The sequence below is a fragment of the Xiphias gladius genome, chromosome 3 (genome assembly GCF_016859285.1).
Source record: "Xiphias gladius isolate SHS-SW01 ecotype Sanya breed wild chromosome 3, ASM1685928v1, whole genome shotgun sequence".
Classification (NCBI taxonomy): domain Eukaryota; kingdom Metazoa; phylum Chordata; class Actinopteri; order Istiophoriformes; family Xiphiidae; genus Xiphias; species Xiphias gladius.
In genome coordinates, this window is record NC_053402.1 from 21,421,717 (window position 1) to 21,440,226 (window position 18,510).

At 39.8% G+C, this 18,510-nt stretch overlaps 1 protein-coding gene across 3 annotated transcripts in view; it reads right to left on the bottom strand.

The window, feature by feature from the left end:
• LOC120784792 (speckle type BTB/POZ protein) overlaps positions 1-18,169 on the bottom strand; it is a 93,911-nt gene extending 75,742 nt beyond the window's left edge. For all 3 annotated transcript variants that reach the window (XR_005706496.1, XR_005706493.1, XM_040118892.1), the window contains exon 1: positions 18,080-18,169. The gene's annotated coding sequence lies outside the window, so the exon portion shown is untranslated. The remainder of the gene's footprint in view (positions 1-18,079) is intronic.
• Between the last annotated feature and the right edge of the window lie 341 nt (positions 18,170-18,510).

Consider the following 18,510-nt stretch of genomic DNA (forward strand, 5'->3'; position numbering starts at 1 on the left):
GCCCCACTCGCTCAAAGGTTCTACTGCAACATGGAGGGAACCGCAGCGCCGGTCCATACTTCTGAGGAAGGCCTGGTTTGTAAAAATAAAAAACAATGGTATAATAATTTGCAGATTGTTCGGATTTTAAAAAATGTGTATTGTTTTTTGCACAGCTGTGCATGTTGTTAAGCAGAGAGGAAAACCTGTAATTGTACTCTATTTACTATTTCAATAAGTCTGTTATTGTTGTTGAAAAGAACAGAGGCAGCATTCTCAGAGATAGGCATAGTAGTTTTATCTAATATAGGCTATTTATTTTATATAGTTTTTCATTTACATGTTTTGCAGCTGCATATTTTCAAACAGAAAAGGAAAGCCTCCTTTTTGCATTTTATTTTGATCAGTCTGTATTTAATAAACATTCTTGTGACATCTCACATGTGGCTTTGGATTACAAATGAACATTTAGACCCACCTAGAAAATACTGAGATACACCAATCAGCGTATATACAGTATATATACACACCATTCAGCCACCACTTTAAAACCAGTAGCTAGTTTTAATGTTGTGGCTGATCAGTGTATACTGTATATCATGTATCACCATTCAGCCTAAAAATACTGAGATGTGATTTTTGGTCCATATAACCCAGCCCTAGCCCAAGATGTACTGTGCAAAGAATAGGCCACTTTTTACTCTGAGGTTCTTGTATTCATGACCAGGATCCAAACTGCCTGTGGGCCTTTACCCCGGGGAGAGATGAGATGATTTACATGAATGAATGAAATATCTTTAGATCCGCGTGTTTACACATACATACCAGGGAAATGTCAATCAGATGCAAAATGCAGACGTTGGGCCCTGAAAGAAATGTCAAAAAGCTAGCCTGACTATGTGATGTGTGTATGGGCCCAGCACCATTTGATCAATAGCTCACCTGAAATGAATATGGGATTATTCTCTCTGACTCAAAGCAGACATGCACTCAAAAACGTGATAACAAAATAGGCACAATGCAGATCAATTGACCTTATTTCTAAAATCGATTTAATACTGACCTGGTCTGATGAAACATTTTCGACAGGCAGAGTGGGAACTGACCATCCTACCTAACATCTCTTCAGTAAGTAAAATTAGGATTTTTGTTGCTTTCCATTTGTGTAATTTAGCAGTCAAAGTTGAGACTAGTTAACTTCAGTAATCCCCTTTTCTCTTGGTTTTAACATCTATTCCAGTTTTCACTATTACAGATTGCAGAATGCAGATTGTAGCTTATTATACCATGGTTACAGAGAATACTGGTTATTTTCAGAAAACTTCACAGCTTTGGCACAGCAACCTCATCGCTGCTCTACATTAATACCTGTCAAGCGAGTTTCAGCTTATAGCTTTTACTGCTTGTTGCGATAAGAGAAGTCAACAGTGGTGAAGGTAGTGCTGAAACGACTGGTCTATTAATTGATTAGTCACTGACGGAAAATTAACTGTTGACTGCTTCAGTAATCAATCAATTGTTTAGTGTATTTATGAAGCAAGAGATCAAACTAGACCCAGCTTCTAGCTGCTCCATTTGCTGCTTTTCTCTCTTTCATATTACTGTAAGTAGAATATCTTCAGGTTTTGGACTGTTAGTAGGAAAAAAGCAAGCTTTTAAAGTCATCACCTTCAAAGATTTACTTGCTATAGAAATTTCTCACTTCTCTGTCTTTCTTTCACATTTTATAGACTAAATGACTATATGAGTTATCAAAAAATTATAATATATAATACAAATAATCATTACTTGCAGCACTAGTCAGAGCTGTATGGGGAATCAGATCTTTTGGAACATGTTCTAAAAAGTTCTTAACTGTTTTGGTTCACTCTCACCACTCTTGTACCGCTGTTTTGGGCCAGCTGTTTTCAAGCTGTTTTGCTGCTCAGCACCAAATTAGACAGACAAAGTTAGTTACTAGCTGGAGAACATAGTGGAGCTGCATTGAGCAGCTAAACAGCCAGACGTTTTCCACGGAGGTTGGTGGAGACCAAACCAGGGCTAAAAGAAGATGTAATATTGGACTTACAACCACCAAGAGGACAGACTCACAACTCCCATGAATGCTAATGTTCCTCTTTGTCTACTGTATGTGTAAATAGGCAACTATTTTCTACGAAAGTTTGGCATAACAACTTAAAAGAGGATAAGAAGTCCATGTTGTGTTCACCAGCCTGAGGTATCACTTTTTTTCTGCTCTAATGCTCTCATGATAGAATGATCAGAACAGTTCTACTGTTGGAACAAAAAATTGTCGTTTTTGTAGTCTATACTTTCTGTGTCCAATATTCACACTGGTCAGAGGTGTGATACTGTGTTGTGACCACAGGAAATGAGGTATGACCTGGAGCTTGTAACAACCCCATCAACAGTTTGGATAAGCAGGATGGGACTTGGCCTTCATGCCCTTCCTGTCTTCTGCATCCTGTGTCTTCTTGCCCTCCTGTGACTTCAGCGGTCTCAAGTGGTCAGTTAAGACGGGGACAGATGACAATAGAAAATCCAACCAGTCATGCTGCCAAGGCCTGACTGGTTGACCCCAGCAATGTCTGAGCATCATGAGACAACGTGGTCTGTCTGGAAAAAATAGAAAAGGAGGATGGAGCTGCCAGACAGGGAGGTGGGTAACAAAAGTACAAGAGCAGGGAAAATAGAAAGCAGAAAAAAACGAAAAGCCGTCAAGACACAGAGAGGGGAGAGGCTGGATGAAGGATAGGTCGATATACAACGGGCTGATGAAATAGAGTGAGAAAGAAAGAGTGAAAAAGGAGTGTAACAGCAGCTCAAACAATAGTCAAGAAAGAGAGAAACAAAAAAGGAGACACCCTAAAGGGATGGAAGACAAATTAAGCAGAGGGCAGAGAGGGACACAATGAGATGGGGTAGCCCCCGAAAAAAAAAAAAAAAAAAAAGTCAGACTCCATTCCTCTTTCAAAAGAGGGGAGAATTAAGGAGGAAGAAAGGCTTGTTCCTCTCCATCTCACCGCTCTTAAAACCTCCACAGAATTAAAAGACCAATATGTAGAAAGGAACAAAACGCCAGGGGGTTACATCAAGCGCTTGACTAAATTCAAAAAGAGCCACAGAGGAAGAATAACTGACACAATTAAGAGCATAACTGTCATCACAGCCAATCAACCCAGTGCTGCCCACACACGGGCACTGAGCAATAGACATGATCATGAAGAGGGATGAAGGGCTGCTAATTCCCCCTAGCAATGCAGCACTGACTGCTAATAGTGAATACCCCATACCTTAAAGGCTTAAAGGCTACAGCATCCTACTGCAACAGAAACAAGAGACACATGTACAAAATTTTTCCATCACAACACATTCCTGCTTCATTTACATCCTGAGAGGAAAGCTGACATTTAAATATAATCCTGCCGACATGAAAACTAAGTGAAGACAGTTCCATAACCCACATGTGCATCACAAAACAGGATGATGTGTGAATCTGAAACCAATCACAGGTGAATGCATACTCTTATTCAATAAAACACAAACCAAATTTAATGAGCTCTCAAGCTCCTCCACTGTGACATTTCCTCTACCATTTCTCCATCTTTTACAACTAACATTCACCCTACCTCCATTTCTCTTTTTCCCCACTACCACCTGTCCTCCCTCACTCAGTTTTTCATTCTAAATCCACTTCTCTGCCTCCATCTTTTTCTCTCTCCATCCAAAACAACAGCCATTCCAGAAAGAGGGCCATCAATCTTCTTCAATGAGACCAGAATGCTAGAGAGAGCCAAGGCTACAGCAGATTACTATCTCTCCTTACCTCCTCTCAACACTGGATAACATATAGAAGGAGAGGATGGGCAGACAGACAAGCAGGAAAGGGTTGAGAGTGAGTCAAAGAAACAATCTCAGATAGCAGATAGACACATTAGATCTTAAAAGCCTCAAACAAACTTCCACCCCTGTCAACAGCGGAAGTATGTCAAGAAAAAGCACAGCAGCTGAATTTAAAAACCCTAATCCTAACTGGCAACTTCAAACTTGAACCTTGATTTATTTCCACAGGGAGTTCTGCTGATAGATAGACATGGGCTACACTTCAGCTTCCATCTTCTGTAAGGCTTGCTTTGGTGGCTTTGATTGGAATTCATCATCATTATTATCCATTTTTATAATCAATTAATCTAACTATTATTTTCAAGTTAATCTATTGATCGTCTTCAGCTGTACAGTCTGAAAAAATGATTTTAAAAAGCCTGCACCAGCTCACAAAGTCTAAAGTGACCTCAAATGTTTTGCATTTTTGCTTGATAAATGACTTAAACGATTAACCGAGTCTCAATAATGTAGCTACTTATTTTTATGTCCATGGACTAATTGATTTATTGACTGTTTTAGCATTTTAGGCAGGCATTTTATCACATTTTAATTCTTATCCAATCCAAATCCTTTCCAATCTCTTATCAAATTAAATTAGGTTTAGCTCTTAAATTTTCAAGTAACCAAAATTGTAAACAAAAAGAGCTGTAATCATCTTCTGTTGGCTGAGAAGGCAGAAACCTTGCAATTTTTAGTTTGAGTTTAATTAACCTTCATAACCTGTAGCAACAACCTGAAAACCAGATGAACAGCGGAAAATATAAAAATATTGGTTACATGTATCTGGCACAGTGAAATAAAAGGTACAGCCTTCTTACTTTGCACAAATTATTTTACATGGTTTACTTGCTCCAAATGCTGGAGGTCCTGATTCAGACAGACATAAAATGATGAAGTTTAATGGAGAGATTCTTCTGAAATTTCCATAACGCAATCCACTTGTACAGCTGTAAGTGGACCGAGTGTTTTTATAGTTCCCACAAAACTAACAGAGAAATATGTCTTATGTCTAGCTGATCACGTCAGGTGAGTTTAGGGAGTCAAATATTTTCCCCGTTTAACTTTCATTCATATTATATCCATAATTTAAGCTTAGAAAATTAATCGTTTTGAACCAGAAGCTACAGTATTTGGACAAGGGGGCAAGAAATATGGTGTGAAAAAATTAGTTGGCTACACCTGTTATTCCAATGTGCCAAATAGCCTGCATATTTAATAAAAATGTAGGTAAAAAGGGTGAGGAGAGAAAAGGGTTTACTGAGGGACTGATGTTATCGTCAGAGGTTAGCGAATCTGGGTATATTGCTAAATGGGAATTGGATCCAAAATGGAACCCAACCATACTGACTGTTTCAGCACTAGCATGTATGTGAGTAAATATAAAGGAGGTAGGGAACATGATGGAGCAGCTCATGGTTATTTACCTGAAAATATACCCCAAGCAGACAGTTGTTAGTGCGTATATGAATGTGTGTGAAAATGTTATAAATTTGCAGCTTCAGGATATTACAAAACTCTAGAAAGTGTGTGACCATGTGTGCGACAGAGCACTGACACTCGAAAAAGGTAGAAAAGCCAGTTTAATCCACTGACACAAGACCATGAAGTGAGCTTTGACAGCTACATCCACGATTGAACACGATTGGGCTGATCGTTATGCTGCTTTCTCGCTGAGGAGAACCTGCATGGGGGAGTTTTGTTAGGCATAATAAACTCTGCTTACATTGTCACACCACTGTTGAGGAGGAAGGTAAAACTTAAAGCTGTCTATAAGGCTGTCCTTCTGCGAAAGCAGTGCTCTGACTGGGGATCAGCATAGCGCGGCTTCTGTTAGGCCTCAGGGCGACACAGTGACAAAGAGGAGGAGGAGGCAGCCGTGGGGCTCAGCCGGCCCCTAAAGACTTTGACACTAACATAATCACTGATAATTGATTCGGCTTGTGAGGAAGGTGTTACATTAAAAGGATAAAAACGGCAGCGGTGGTGGCAGCACAGTGCTCAGGTTTAATGGGAGCTGATAGGCCCGACACTGCCTGTCACACACCGTCTAATCATACAAAAAGAGAAGATTCTGAAGACATACACTTACAATCAAATCACTATCAGCCAAGGACTTATTTGGCATTCTCAAAGGGGCTTTGATCAGCAGAGGGCCAAGCAAAGTGAGGGGGCACACAGGCCAAGGACAGCAGAGTGAAGACAGAAAGATAGATGGAGATAGCGTCCTCCTTTGTTGATAGGCCTGACATAACACATGATTGGATAAAAACAGCAGGGTGTATCAGTGACTAGCGCCCAAGGATCAAACAGCATTACAACATGTTCAGCATAACCTTGTCCAATACACTGACCATGAAAAATATAGGCAGTTTACTTATAACCGATACTGGGCTCTGAGATGCTCCAACTTATGTTTGATTAGGCTAATGCAGTTATCAGATGCAAAGGCTGGATGCAGTTAAACACTGAAGAAAAGCTGAAATGATAATTATTACTTTGATTACTTTTGATTTATCAAATAAGCAAATCAAGTATTTATCAAGCAAAATTGTCAAACACTACCTAGTTCCAGTTTCTCGAAAATTCTGATTTGCTGATTTTCTCTGTTTTATATCACTGAACATTGAATATCTTTGGGTTTTAGGCTGCTGGTCAGACAAAACGAGACATGGGCTCACCTTGGGCTTTAGATTACTGATATATTGATATGCAGATTAATTGATAATGAAAATAATCAAAGTGAACTAGCAAACTGCAATAAATAAAATCACTGCATAAAGAGACAGAAGCAACCGAGACAGCCTAAATTTACACAAGAACAGTGGCGAGTTCTCCAAGATGCTTGAAACAACCTACCTGCAGAGTACCGTGAAAACTGTGTGCAAGTGAAAAAAGGAGAATCTGTACTGTTTTAAAGGCAACAAGTGGTGACACCAAATATTAATTTAATTTAGGTTTTATCTGTTAACTGCACTTTGCAAGAAATTAAAATATAAATAAATGAAACAAAAGTTTCATGACATTATTTTTTAAAGCATCCACACTACACTATTAGTGCCGAAACATTTGCACAGTGCTATACGGTATATACATACATTTGTAAACATGTTGGTCTATTTTTCCATGAAACATGCAATAAAAAAAATATATTTTCTTAAAAACCAGCTTCTAAAATGAATGCAGCCTGCACAATATATTCAGAAGTTAATCTATTTGTTATTATCTGTATATTTACTTAATACTTGCAACAATGAAAATGAACTATGCCACTCAGGAAACATTGCAGTTACAATTCAGCTAATGTCATTATCATTAGCTTATACAAAAATGACTACTATTATACTATAATAATCTGCCAACCGTTTATTATTTGCACTTCTGTGGGAAACACTTATAGGTCTACACTAATAAATCTGAGATACTTCTCATTTTACAGAGGTAATAAATACATTTTAACGCATTTCACCTGTGCTTTCAGCAGACCCCAGTTTCTTATCATGTCATAACACGGAGTTATTACTTTACTTTGTTATTAACATGTAATGGAGACACATGAGGTAAGTCTAGTAGCAGTGACTGGGGTGTGCCTATCTGCTGAGTGAACTGATGAAGACGGAGGGCTCCCTGTAGCCTTACAGTCAGAGTGCTGATAAATTGGCCAGCCTCCACCCTTCCCTTACTGCAGAAAGGATGTGTTTGTGTGTGTGTGCCTGAGAATCAGCATGGAGACCTACTAGACTGGAAGTGACAATATTAAATGGCAGTGTGCACAACTTCATGAACACAGGGAGGCCAAGAGCATCGAGGAACACGAAGGCCTCTATTATGTCACCGAGTAGTAGACATAAAGGGAGCCAGTCGGACTATCTGTCCTCCTCTTCAGCACCAAAAGACTCACCTTTCCCAAATTAAATGTTGCCGAGTACAAACAGCATGAGACAGACAGACAAGCACACACTTCCACCTTGCACTGCAGACATAAACACACATCACCTCATGTTGAAAATGGCCAGTGGGAGATCAAAGATTTTACAGATGTTTAACAGAACCATAGGAGCTCCTACAGGAAACTACGGGGGTCGGATATGTTACAGAGGGGTAGGGGAGGAAAGAGAGAGGCTGAGAGGGAAAAGAGGGAGTAATTGCAAGTAAGAGGGGGAGAGGGGAGCAGCGAAAGCCGCAGGCTTAAGACAGTAGGGAGAGAAGAGGAAGACTGGGATGACGAGTAAGAGAGAAAATGCAAATGAGAGGCTGCCGAACAAAAGAGGAAAGAGAGGAGAGAGAACATGAGGCATTACTATAGAAACTGCTGGAAGAGATTCTGAAGAGCAGAACAAAGCTGACAATGAAAAAAGTGTGGCGAGAAGCAGGATGAGAGCACAGGAGGAAATGGCAACACATGAGACATGACGAGCACACATCACGCAGCATTTTGCTGCGAAAATGGGCCGTGTGCTTTCTCATATGTCCTTCAATACCTAGTGCTGATGGTTCCAGACATCGAAACGAAAAGAGGAAGACGGGTATCAAGAAAGAAAGAGAGGTATAATAACAAAGGATGGAGATGGTCCCCATAGAAGCAGCCCATGGCATCTGTTTGTCACAAGCCAGGAACACAGGGAGAAGGAGGAGGAGTGTACACTGCAGCTCCTCCTCTCAGTCTTGCGCTCCCTGGCTGTCCTCCACAGCAGTTGGCGGCTAGACTTAAGCTCCGCCATTAGCCACCGGGGAGAGAGGGGAGGCCTTAGGAAAGGGTCATCCACAATCACCAACCAAAACAAAACTCAGGGACGCATATCAGGATCATTAGCAGAGTAGCCCAGAGACTACTGATGTCTACCCACTGCAAAACAGATCCCTCAGAAATGTGGCCACCACAGTCCCTGTGCACACAAACAGCCTCTCCACAATCGCCATACAGCGATGTCAGCCTCCTCTTCATGAATATTCATCTGCCTCATTAGCACTCAAGTGGGGAAACACAGCATATTGCATGAGACTCCCATTACTTGGAGAGAGAATGAGAGTTGAGGGAGGGAGAGGAAAAGGGAAGAAGAGATAGGACACATGATGACAGTAGAGGAAGCAAAGGGGTAGAGAAACAGCGTAAGAGACAAAGCCTTCTTTTCATTGCAAGCAAACTTTTTTTGAATCTCCAGAGTGAAGTGGGAAAATGTCCCATATTGTTCCGGGAGCTGATACCCTCCTGTCGCTTTTCCTTATGAAGCCAGACTAGGCTAGTATGAAAGCAGCGTCAGCAGCAGGGACAGCACAGCAGGAGTGCAGGCTGGGAATTACAGACCATTTTATCCTGCAAGTGCTTCAGCAATATAAGCTTAATAACAGCTGCAATTTCTCTGCTTAATGTCTGCCTGTTCACAATAACTGATAAACTGTAGTTGATAAGTGTGAATACACCACAACGCAAGCTGCAGCTGTACAGACATTCATGCAACCCCCTGTCTTTGTTCAGTAACAAAACACAACCGCACATACAGACGTACAAAGCCAGACTGTCTAGTACGCAGACACTGAGTCTGTCAGTCCACTCAGTCAGACTCTTTTTCTCTGAGCCCCTTGCCAACAGACACACATGCGGAAAGATACTACCACACATAGAGAGAGGATTATTTTCTCTTTATGTTGTAATGCCAGTGAATCTCTTAACAGGAACTGCCAACAGGGGAAATCTTCCATCCTGCAGCTGTGTCCTCAGAGACATCGGAAACTGTAGAAACAACAGACTCTATTTCCTTGACTTTTTCTCTATGGCACTGGTGCCAGAAACAGTTGGCCACTCAGGCAGGAGGAGATGAGGAAAAAAAATTAGGTTATGCCCAAATTTCTGCCCCATCAGAGTCACTCCGGTCCTTTAAAGGGCACTGACAAAACCCACAGTACCATAATTGGACCAGGTCTTTGGAAATCAATACTACTGCTAACATGATTGGCCTCCACCAAAGCTATTTCACATTCAAACTTCTACACATGGTTTCTGACAAAAAAAACCCTTCAATTTCAGAATGGTATGAACTATCGATTTCACAGCCACGATTCATATTCTCCCTCCGCCTCCTTCTGTCCTCTCTTTTTTTCAGTCCCCTACCCTTGACACGCAAGTCCTTTTCCACTTTCTGTTGAAGGGAAATATATGTGGAGTGTTTCTTTTCAGAGGTGAGGGGTTGGAGCGGTCCTTATCTGTAAACTTCATAATTTTAGACCATTCAAATCCCTTATAACTGGCTTCCTATGGCTTTATTTCAGTTGGTTTGGTCCTTCTACAAGTTTCATCCACTGGTAACATGAATCATGGGGGTAGTTAAAGCAATGGTGTGAATGTAATTCTTCAATTACTGTATATATACACAACTATATATGCTGTAAACAGTGGGGTCTAAAAGACTTTTGGACCCCACTGTATATACCCTTATGTACAGGTACATAAGTATTTGGACAGTGACACAATTTTTTTATAAGTTTGCCTCTGTACACCATCACAATGGATTTGAAATGAAGCCATCACGATGTGATTGAGGTGTAGACTTTAAGCTTTAATTGAAGGGGGGGGTCAGCTGACTGACTTGGCCATTGAAAATTATTCTTTATCTTTGCCTTGATAAGCTCTTGGGTTGCTTTTGCAGTATGTTTTGGGTCATTATCCATCTGTACTGTGAAGCACCGTCCTATCGGTTTTTTCAGCATTTGGCTGAATCTGAGCAGATAGTATAGAACTATACACTTGGGAATTCATTCTGCTAAGTTCCATTGACAGCAATAAATGTCCTTGCCATAACACTGCCTCCACCATGTTTGACAGATATTGTGGTCTGCTTTGGGTCATGAGCCATTCCTTTCTTTCTCCATAATCTTCTTTCCATCATTCTGGTACAAGTTAATCTGGGTTTCATCTGTCCAAAGAATTTTGTTCCAGAGCTTGGCAGGCTTTTTTAGAGGGTTTCTGGCAAAGTCTAATCTGGCCTTTCTGTTATTGAGTGTTACCAATGTTTTGCACCTTCTGGTAAACCCTCTTTATTTACATTCATGAAGGCATCTCTTGATTGTAGACAATAATAACGCATACCTCCTCGAGAGTGTTCTTGACCTGGCTAGATGTTGTGAAGGGGGTTTTCTTCACCAAGGAAAGAATTCTACAATCATCCACTTTGGTTGTCTTCCATGGTCTTCCAGGCCTTTTGGTGTTGCTGAGCTTGTCAGTGCTTTCCCTCTTTTTAAGAATGTACCAAGTTGTTCATTTGGCCACTCCTAAAATTTCTGCCATCTGTCTGAAGGGTAGGGTTTTTTTTTAAGCCAAAAGGATGGTTTCCCTCATTTACATCAACACCTCTTTGGACCATGAACAGCTACAAATGCAAATTCAACACTTGGAATCAAATACAGACCTTTTATATGCTTAATTTGTCATGGAATAATGAGGGAACAGGCCACACCTGGCCATGAAACAGTCATTCAATTGTCCAATTACATTTGGGCCTCTGAAAATGAGGGACTATGTATAAAAATGGCTGTAATTCCTAAACAGTTAATGAGATATTTTTGTTAAACCCCTGTAATTAAAGATGAAGGTCTGCACTTCAACCAAATCTTCATGGCTTTCAGTCAAATCCACTATTGGTGTACATTTCTATCTATCTATCTATCTATCTATCTAATCTATCTATATCTATCGATATATGGAGAGAGAGAGAGAGAGAGAGAGAGAGAGAGAGAGAGCGCAACATTAAAACAAACCGGTAACTGGTCTTAATGTTGTGGCTGATCTGTTTATATGAGTAATTAAGTTCTGTTACATCAAAATCTAGGTTGTTATTTTTATTCTCATTAACATCTAAGCTCCAGTTTCTGGCTTCATGGCTTTATTTCCTGGTGACACTGTAGTTCCCATCAGTGCACCCAACACACTAACCCTGGGTATGATAGAATATTCCCAATGCTTTTCACATTTTACTTAAAAATTATATCCTTCTCAAATGCCAAATCAGACAATACTTCAGCCATGACAGAGCTGGATCTGGTAATCAAAGCATTTGGATGGGTCAGATAGTATCAGCAAAATTGGATCTGACTTTTGGGCAGTGACACTTTCAACCAACTGTGTTGTGATTAATTCATATTCAGATGGCTTCCCTTGGTCACAAGTTGTGCTGAGCAGCCTGGCAGAGACCAGGGACCTGACCAGTTCAAATCACAGGTCGAAACTCAGCATGCATGCATGATTTAAATACATCTACATGGCAGATGGTAAGAGAGCTGGCTCGTATCTGGGTCCAAGACGGAAGCAGTGATGTAGGGAAAGCAGAGGCTGCGTACTCAAGTGAGGAATGGCTTGGCTTTTCTTTTAAATTACTTTTCCTCTTAAAACATTCACTTCATCTGTGTCACTCCTGCTCATAACTTGTTATTGGAAAATAGCTCCATGGAGGAACGTTGGAAAACCACTCAATGCTGGCACTGTCTGCATCAGTCACACGCTGACACACACACATATACACAGAAAATACATTTCATCCTCCATATCCAAAACAGCCAATAGCACTGGCAGGCATTTGCGACCCCAATCCATATTTCAATTTCCCTTCTCTCATGCAAACTAATTCAATACTTGTTGCCTTCCCTCACAAGCGATCAGCAATGTGAGAAATGAGCTTCTTCTCATGCTGCATCTATAAAAGGCCCAATCAGAGACATTTTTGAGTGGGCCTCTGCCTATATCAATTATGTCTTAGTAGGCCTGCACACAGGCAAATTCTTGGAAGTAATACTTGAAGATGGGAAATCAGTGCTTTGCAACATTCTCACCACACTGTAATACAAAATGCAGGTAAATGTCTCCCCATTTTCTTTACTCCAAATGCATTCAGCCCGTATTAGCTAAAATTTAAAACTCATATTTTACATCACATACTGTCAGTGCTCATATCAAGAGCTTAACTACTCATGGTTTCAAACATATTAAATAAGTATTAAGATAACAGTGGGATGTCAGTCAAATGAGTAGTTCAAATATGATTTACTCTAATTTGAGATTTTACCCTTAAAATTGAATTCAGCTTAGAACAAATATGACATGACAATGTATTTCAACAACATTGATAAATGCAGTTGTGTGAAGTTGTAAAAGTCCTTCACAAAGCCAGAGACAGAAATGCCAAAGCTATAGGCTGTGACGCCATCAGCCAACACTTTTTGGAATCAATCCACCGACACGGCTCAGGAGTCAGACTGGCCATAGTGACGAGCCAAGTTTTAGGGGAATTTACGTATATCCTGTTAATAAGGCACATTAGTGGGGGAACAAACTCAGTCAAACTCCATTCATTTAGAGATTCTACAACAGATTTCTGATGAGTGAACGATTTCCAAATACGCTCTCCTCACGAACTAGTATTTGATATACGAAGTGCCGTAGCATTTCCCACTCTGACACAATAGAAAAACACACATTTCGACCCCCCCTCGTGGCAAAATCAACAAAGAAGTCCCCTAAAAAGCACAGAGACAAATAAGAATATAAGTGTAGACAAACACTACACATGGCTAGCTGGCTGCAGCAGAGTCAAACTGAGAAATGGTGCAGTGCAGAAATATTTTGTGCGATAAAATTCACCAAACTCTACAGTTTACTATTGATCCTTACATTGTCAATGCATTCCACGTGACACTGAAAATACAGGAACATGTGTAGGAGTATGTACAAACCAACAAAGCTATACTCATTTGATATTGCTGAAATACACAATGAGTAAACACACCTAGTCAAACACAGGAGTCTGGCTGCTCTTTTCCTCTCAACCCTATGCCCACGTAAAAGGAGAAGCAAGCAAGTAATAGCGACAAATATAGGGGCTTAAAAAGCAACAGCTTTACGATGCCTGAGCGGCCACTAAGACTCCATTCCTGTCAGATTCTATTAGCTTGGCCTCCGCTGTGCTCTTGGCCTATTCCCAGCAGTTACAGAAGCACCTCCCGTAAATAAACCAAATGGCTGCATCTTGTAGTGTATGAAGAGGGGGCTCTGGGCAGCTGGGCACTTGTTTGTAAAGAACATCTGACAGAGCGGCTGAATAGTTTAATATACAGCTCCGAGCTGAATGGACACAGTCGACTATAGGGAGAGCTCAACAAACATAAGTGTAAGAGTTTAAATTTGACTAGTGTTTAAGAAGAATACAACCAGCCAAGTGAGAAAAGCACTTTTAAATCAAGGCAACCGGTCTCATTCCACTCCACACACACACTCCTATAAACAAAAGAAAAAGTCTGTCTATCTGCCAGCTGCCAAGTGGAAGTCTAAGGAAAGGCCACCTGTCTAATAACCGTTTTTGATGCATACAGCTCAGCAATATGAAACTGAGCATCTGGCCTGTCCCCTCCAAACTGATCTTGTTAACAGCATGAGTATCAGTGTTCCTCATATAGAATTTATTTGTTTAAAATACTGAATTTTGTGTTTATTAATTCAACCAATTAGGGCTTGTGAGTACAATGCAGTTTTGCCACCAACTCTCAACTGGCAGCTGCCAATCTGACATTTTCATAAAGAGCACACAGTGTTCCCACAGTGTGAGACTATTGGTTGTTGCCCACCAAAAACCGGTAATGATCTGAACTACTTTAAAACCAAGTCAGTTGTTCTTTATAAACCAAATACCCCTAGAGTAACACAAAATGGATTCAGGAATTCCAGTAACAATTATTAAAACTGCAATGCTTGACATGCTGCAGCTAAATTCGTTTTTTTATGGCTTTAAAATGGGCTCTGAGAAAAAAAAAAAGAAAAAAAAAATTGTGGAAAATAATACATTTCCTTGTACAGATAAAAAAAATACTGGACTGTAGCTAAGCATGCTAAAAGAAGAAAGGTTGGCAGGGCTGCTCGCACAATTGAATTGACAATTAGCTACGTGTTACTTTGAATTTTGAGAAGATAAAATTATACAAAAATACATTTAAAAAATCTCTTTGGGAAGAATATAAATAATACAAGGCTCTCTGAATGCTGTGCACAGTTGGTAATGCTCAGCCTCCCATGGTAACTTTAACTCTTGCAACACATCTAACCTTACACATAGCCTTGAGGGTCGCAGGCATTCACTTCATTATTGCAGTCACATTTTGTTTGTTCAAATTTGACCTGAAAATTTGCATGGTTAGCCAAAAGAAACATTGTTGGCTCTATTATATTATTACTATTATTATTATCATTGTTATTATAGTGGTAATCACCAATTTTGTACATTATTACAATATTTGTAGTCTGCTCTGGTCAATATTTTTTTTGTTATTTACGCCAGATGGTGAAGTCACATTCTTTTTTGCACTGAGTAGAGTGTAATTTTGTTGAACTGAGGGGAAATGTGACTGAAGTGACCGAGTGTTGACGGTTGTAGCACAAAACTGTTTGTATAATGAACTCAAATCCTACTTGAAAACAGTATAAAGTGTTTTACTGGAGCTGCAGCTTAATATAACTTATTTTCACAAACCTTTACACCAATATAAGTCAAGAACTTGTACGTCAAGAATACCTCTTACCTCAGCAGCTATGTAAAGAATGTGTTTGACAGTATCAGAGGAACGGTAAAATGAGAAAAATGCAAAGCCAGCCAACAAGTTACCTTTGAGATTCAAATACTTTCACCCATAGACTGCTCTGAATCAAACAAGACTCCCATTCAGAGCATTTCTGAACTCCCACACGCGTCCCTGCTCATGCATACAATCCGGCACAGCTGAGCAGAAAAACACTGTGGGACTGGGACCAACTGAATTTTTAGCATGCACTTGAGTAGGACTTATACTGCCAAAAACAACTTAATGACCATTCAACTATTCCAAAAACTTCTTCCTCACTACTCATCCACAGAGAAGAATTGAGAATCGTCTTTACCTGCCTTTCCAGGTGACTAACTAATTTGTTTCATGAACCACTTTTATATTTAGTGACTTATTCCACCAATTTACAATTGACTTATTTGAGAATTGGTCATTTTAATTCTCTAGTTTGCCTAGATATTTTGCATCTCATGACCTGATTTTTTGTCTGATTTGTTTTTCTAACTAACTAACTGTCAATTACAGCTGCAACAAATTAATATTTTTATTATCGATTAATTAGGCACATTATTTTCTTGAATAATCAATAAAGCATTTTGTCTATAAAACGTCAAAAAAATAGTGGAAAATGCCCGTTATAATTTCCCAGACTCTAAGGTGACATCTTCAAATGTCTTGTTTTGTCCGACCAGTAGTCCAAAACTCAAACACATTCAGTTTACTATCATCTATGACAAAGAAACGCATCAAATTTTAACATGTGAGAAGCTGCGACAGGCAAATGTTTGGCTTTTTTAATTTCAAAATTAAAAAAGATTATTCAATTATGCAGTTATTCAATTTTTTGTCAATAATTGTTGCAGCATCTTGTTACTGCCAAATTTTTCGGTAAAAAGTGGTGTTCTTTGTCTTCACAGCCATAGTAGTAAGGCTGCAACAAATACTGCCATTACTGATTGATCTGTTGAATATTTTCTCAGTTAAACTTTAGGTCTATAAACATTAGAAAAATAGTAAAAATATCCCATACAAATTTAACGGACCAAAAGATAATGTCTTGTTTTGTCCAACTAACAGACCAAAGCCCATAGAGATTGAGTTTTCAAAAATGTAGGACAAGAAAAAATTGCAAAAGCTCATGTTTCAGAAGCAGAAAATCATCGAATGTTAGGAACTTTATGCTTGAAAAATGAATAAAACATTTAATCAATTACAAAAATAGTTGCTGATTAGTTTTCTGTCAATCAGCAATTCATTAAATCGACTGATTTTTTTCAGCTCAGTCGGTATGAATGAATGATTTTTATTAATTAATTTTTATTTTCGTGTCATACCAATAAAATGGTCTATCCCACATGGGATTACATGTCACACAATAATACGGCGTATAAATAACAACTTCCAATGATTGACGTTCATGTTCCAAAACAAAAAGGGGCATTTTTTAATGTGCAGGCATTGTCCAAACACTCACACAGAGCATAAGTCCATTTCATAATGGACACTTTTGTTTGGGAATATTCTGTCATACCCAGGGTTAGTGTGTTGGGTGCACTGATGGGAACTACAGTGTCACCAGGAAATAAAGCCATGAAGCCAGAAACTGGAGCTTAGATGTTAATGAGAATAAAAATAACAACCTAGATTTTGATGTAACAGAACTTAACATGTAACGTTGAGCATGAAAGTTCTTTCTTTACCTTGAAATCGGTAGCTTTACCAAAAAAAAAAAAAAAAAAAAAAGATTTCAATCACATCTCACAGTCTTCCTTAGGGGACTGAGTTTGAGGAACTTGATTAAAGGGGTTCAGTTCAGTTCTCTGACATTATATAGACTAACCGATTAATCGTGAAAGCAATCTGCAAATTGTACGATAATGAAAATAATCTTTAGTTGCAGCCCTAGTCTTATATGTTAATTTATTCGATTAGACTGAGCTCAAGTTTAAAAAGTAGTAACTGTGAGTTAAATCAGATTGAGATCCTGACTGCACAAAGATGTTACTTATTCAATGGAGTCACTGCTCTTTCTCAGCTTAAATAAATAGCCCGGTCCATCCATCTCTCTGTGGCTTCAGACCTTTTTCGTGACCACTTCGTTTCCAAACATGTTGCAGAGGAAACATCAGGGCTTCGCTCTGCATTGCAGTAGCCTTTCTGCCGGACTGCCTCTGCTCAGCCGCTTTCTGGCAGAGTTCAACCTGCAGCTGTCCTGCACTGCGCATGGGGATGCAACAGAGGGGGGGGGACTATTGTGCTGGTCACTATTTGGCAGGATACTCAGGCTGAGCCGGGGGATACGGCGCAACCGGACTTCTTACAGTGGACGCATTATTTTGCATGTCCCTATTTTCCCACTGATAATTTTTTTGCCGTGACGTCCATATCCAAACAGCAGACACAGAAAATGACTTAAAGCCGCCGAAAAGTCACCCGCACCACCTCGACACCACAAATATCAAACCTGAGCCGTTAATAACCTGCTAACATTAGCCAGCTAGCGGCTAATATTTAAGCTCTGTAAAAGTGCTGCCAGCGTTAAATCACGCCCAAACTTCAAACGTACGTTAATACGGGGGGGGGCGTTGTATCATACAGGCGATAAGTATAGGAAGAGCTAATTTTATACCGTAAAACTCACCTTTGTTTCGCAGTTCCACGAAATGGATGAAGGATTTTTGACATGAGCTGTCACGGCACTTCCGGGTGAGACTGTGACGTGCCCAGACGCGTAATAAGCGTTTGGCCATGCTGGGATTGTTTTGGTTTTATACTCTGAGTGTTTCGCTCTTACAAAAATAAACTGGTCGCTTCAACTGACTTTCATCTCCCCCAGGAAACTTATTGTCACCGATACCCAGACTGTGGTTAGTTCGGATTTGTGTAATTTCAAGATTACCCGTTCTAGAGCTGATTAAGATGAGGCAACTGATCCCCAGGAGGAAAACTTAAGAGCGGTGGTAGAAAACTGTACCAGAAAAGTACTCTCAAGTGTCAAAAGTAAAAGTACTCATTATGTAGCAGTATGGCCCCTATATTCTTTTTTGTTTTCTTTGCTGGTGGAGGTGACGC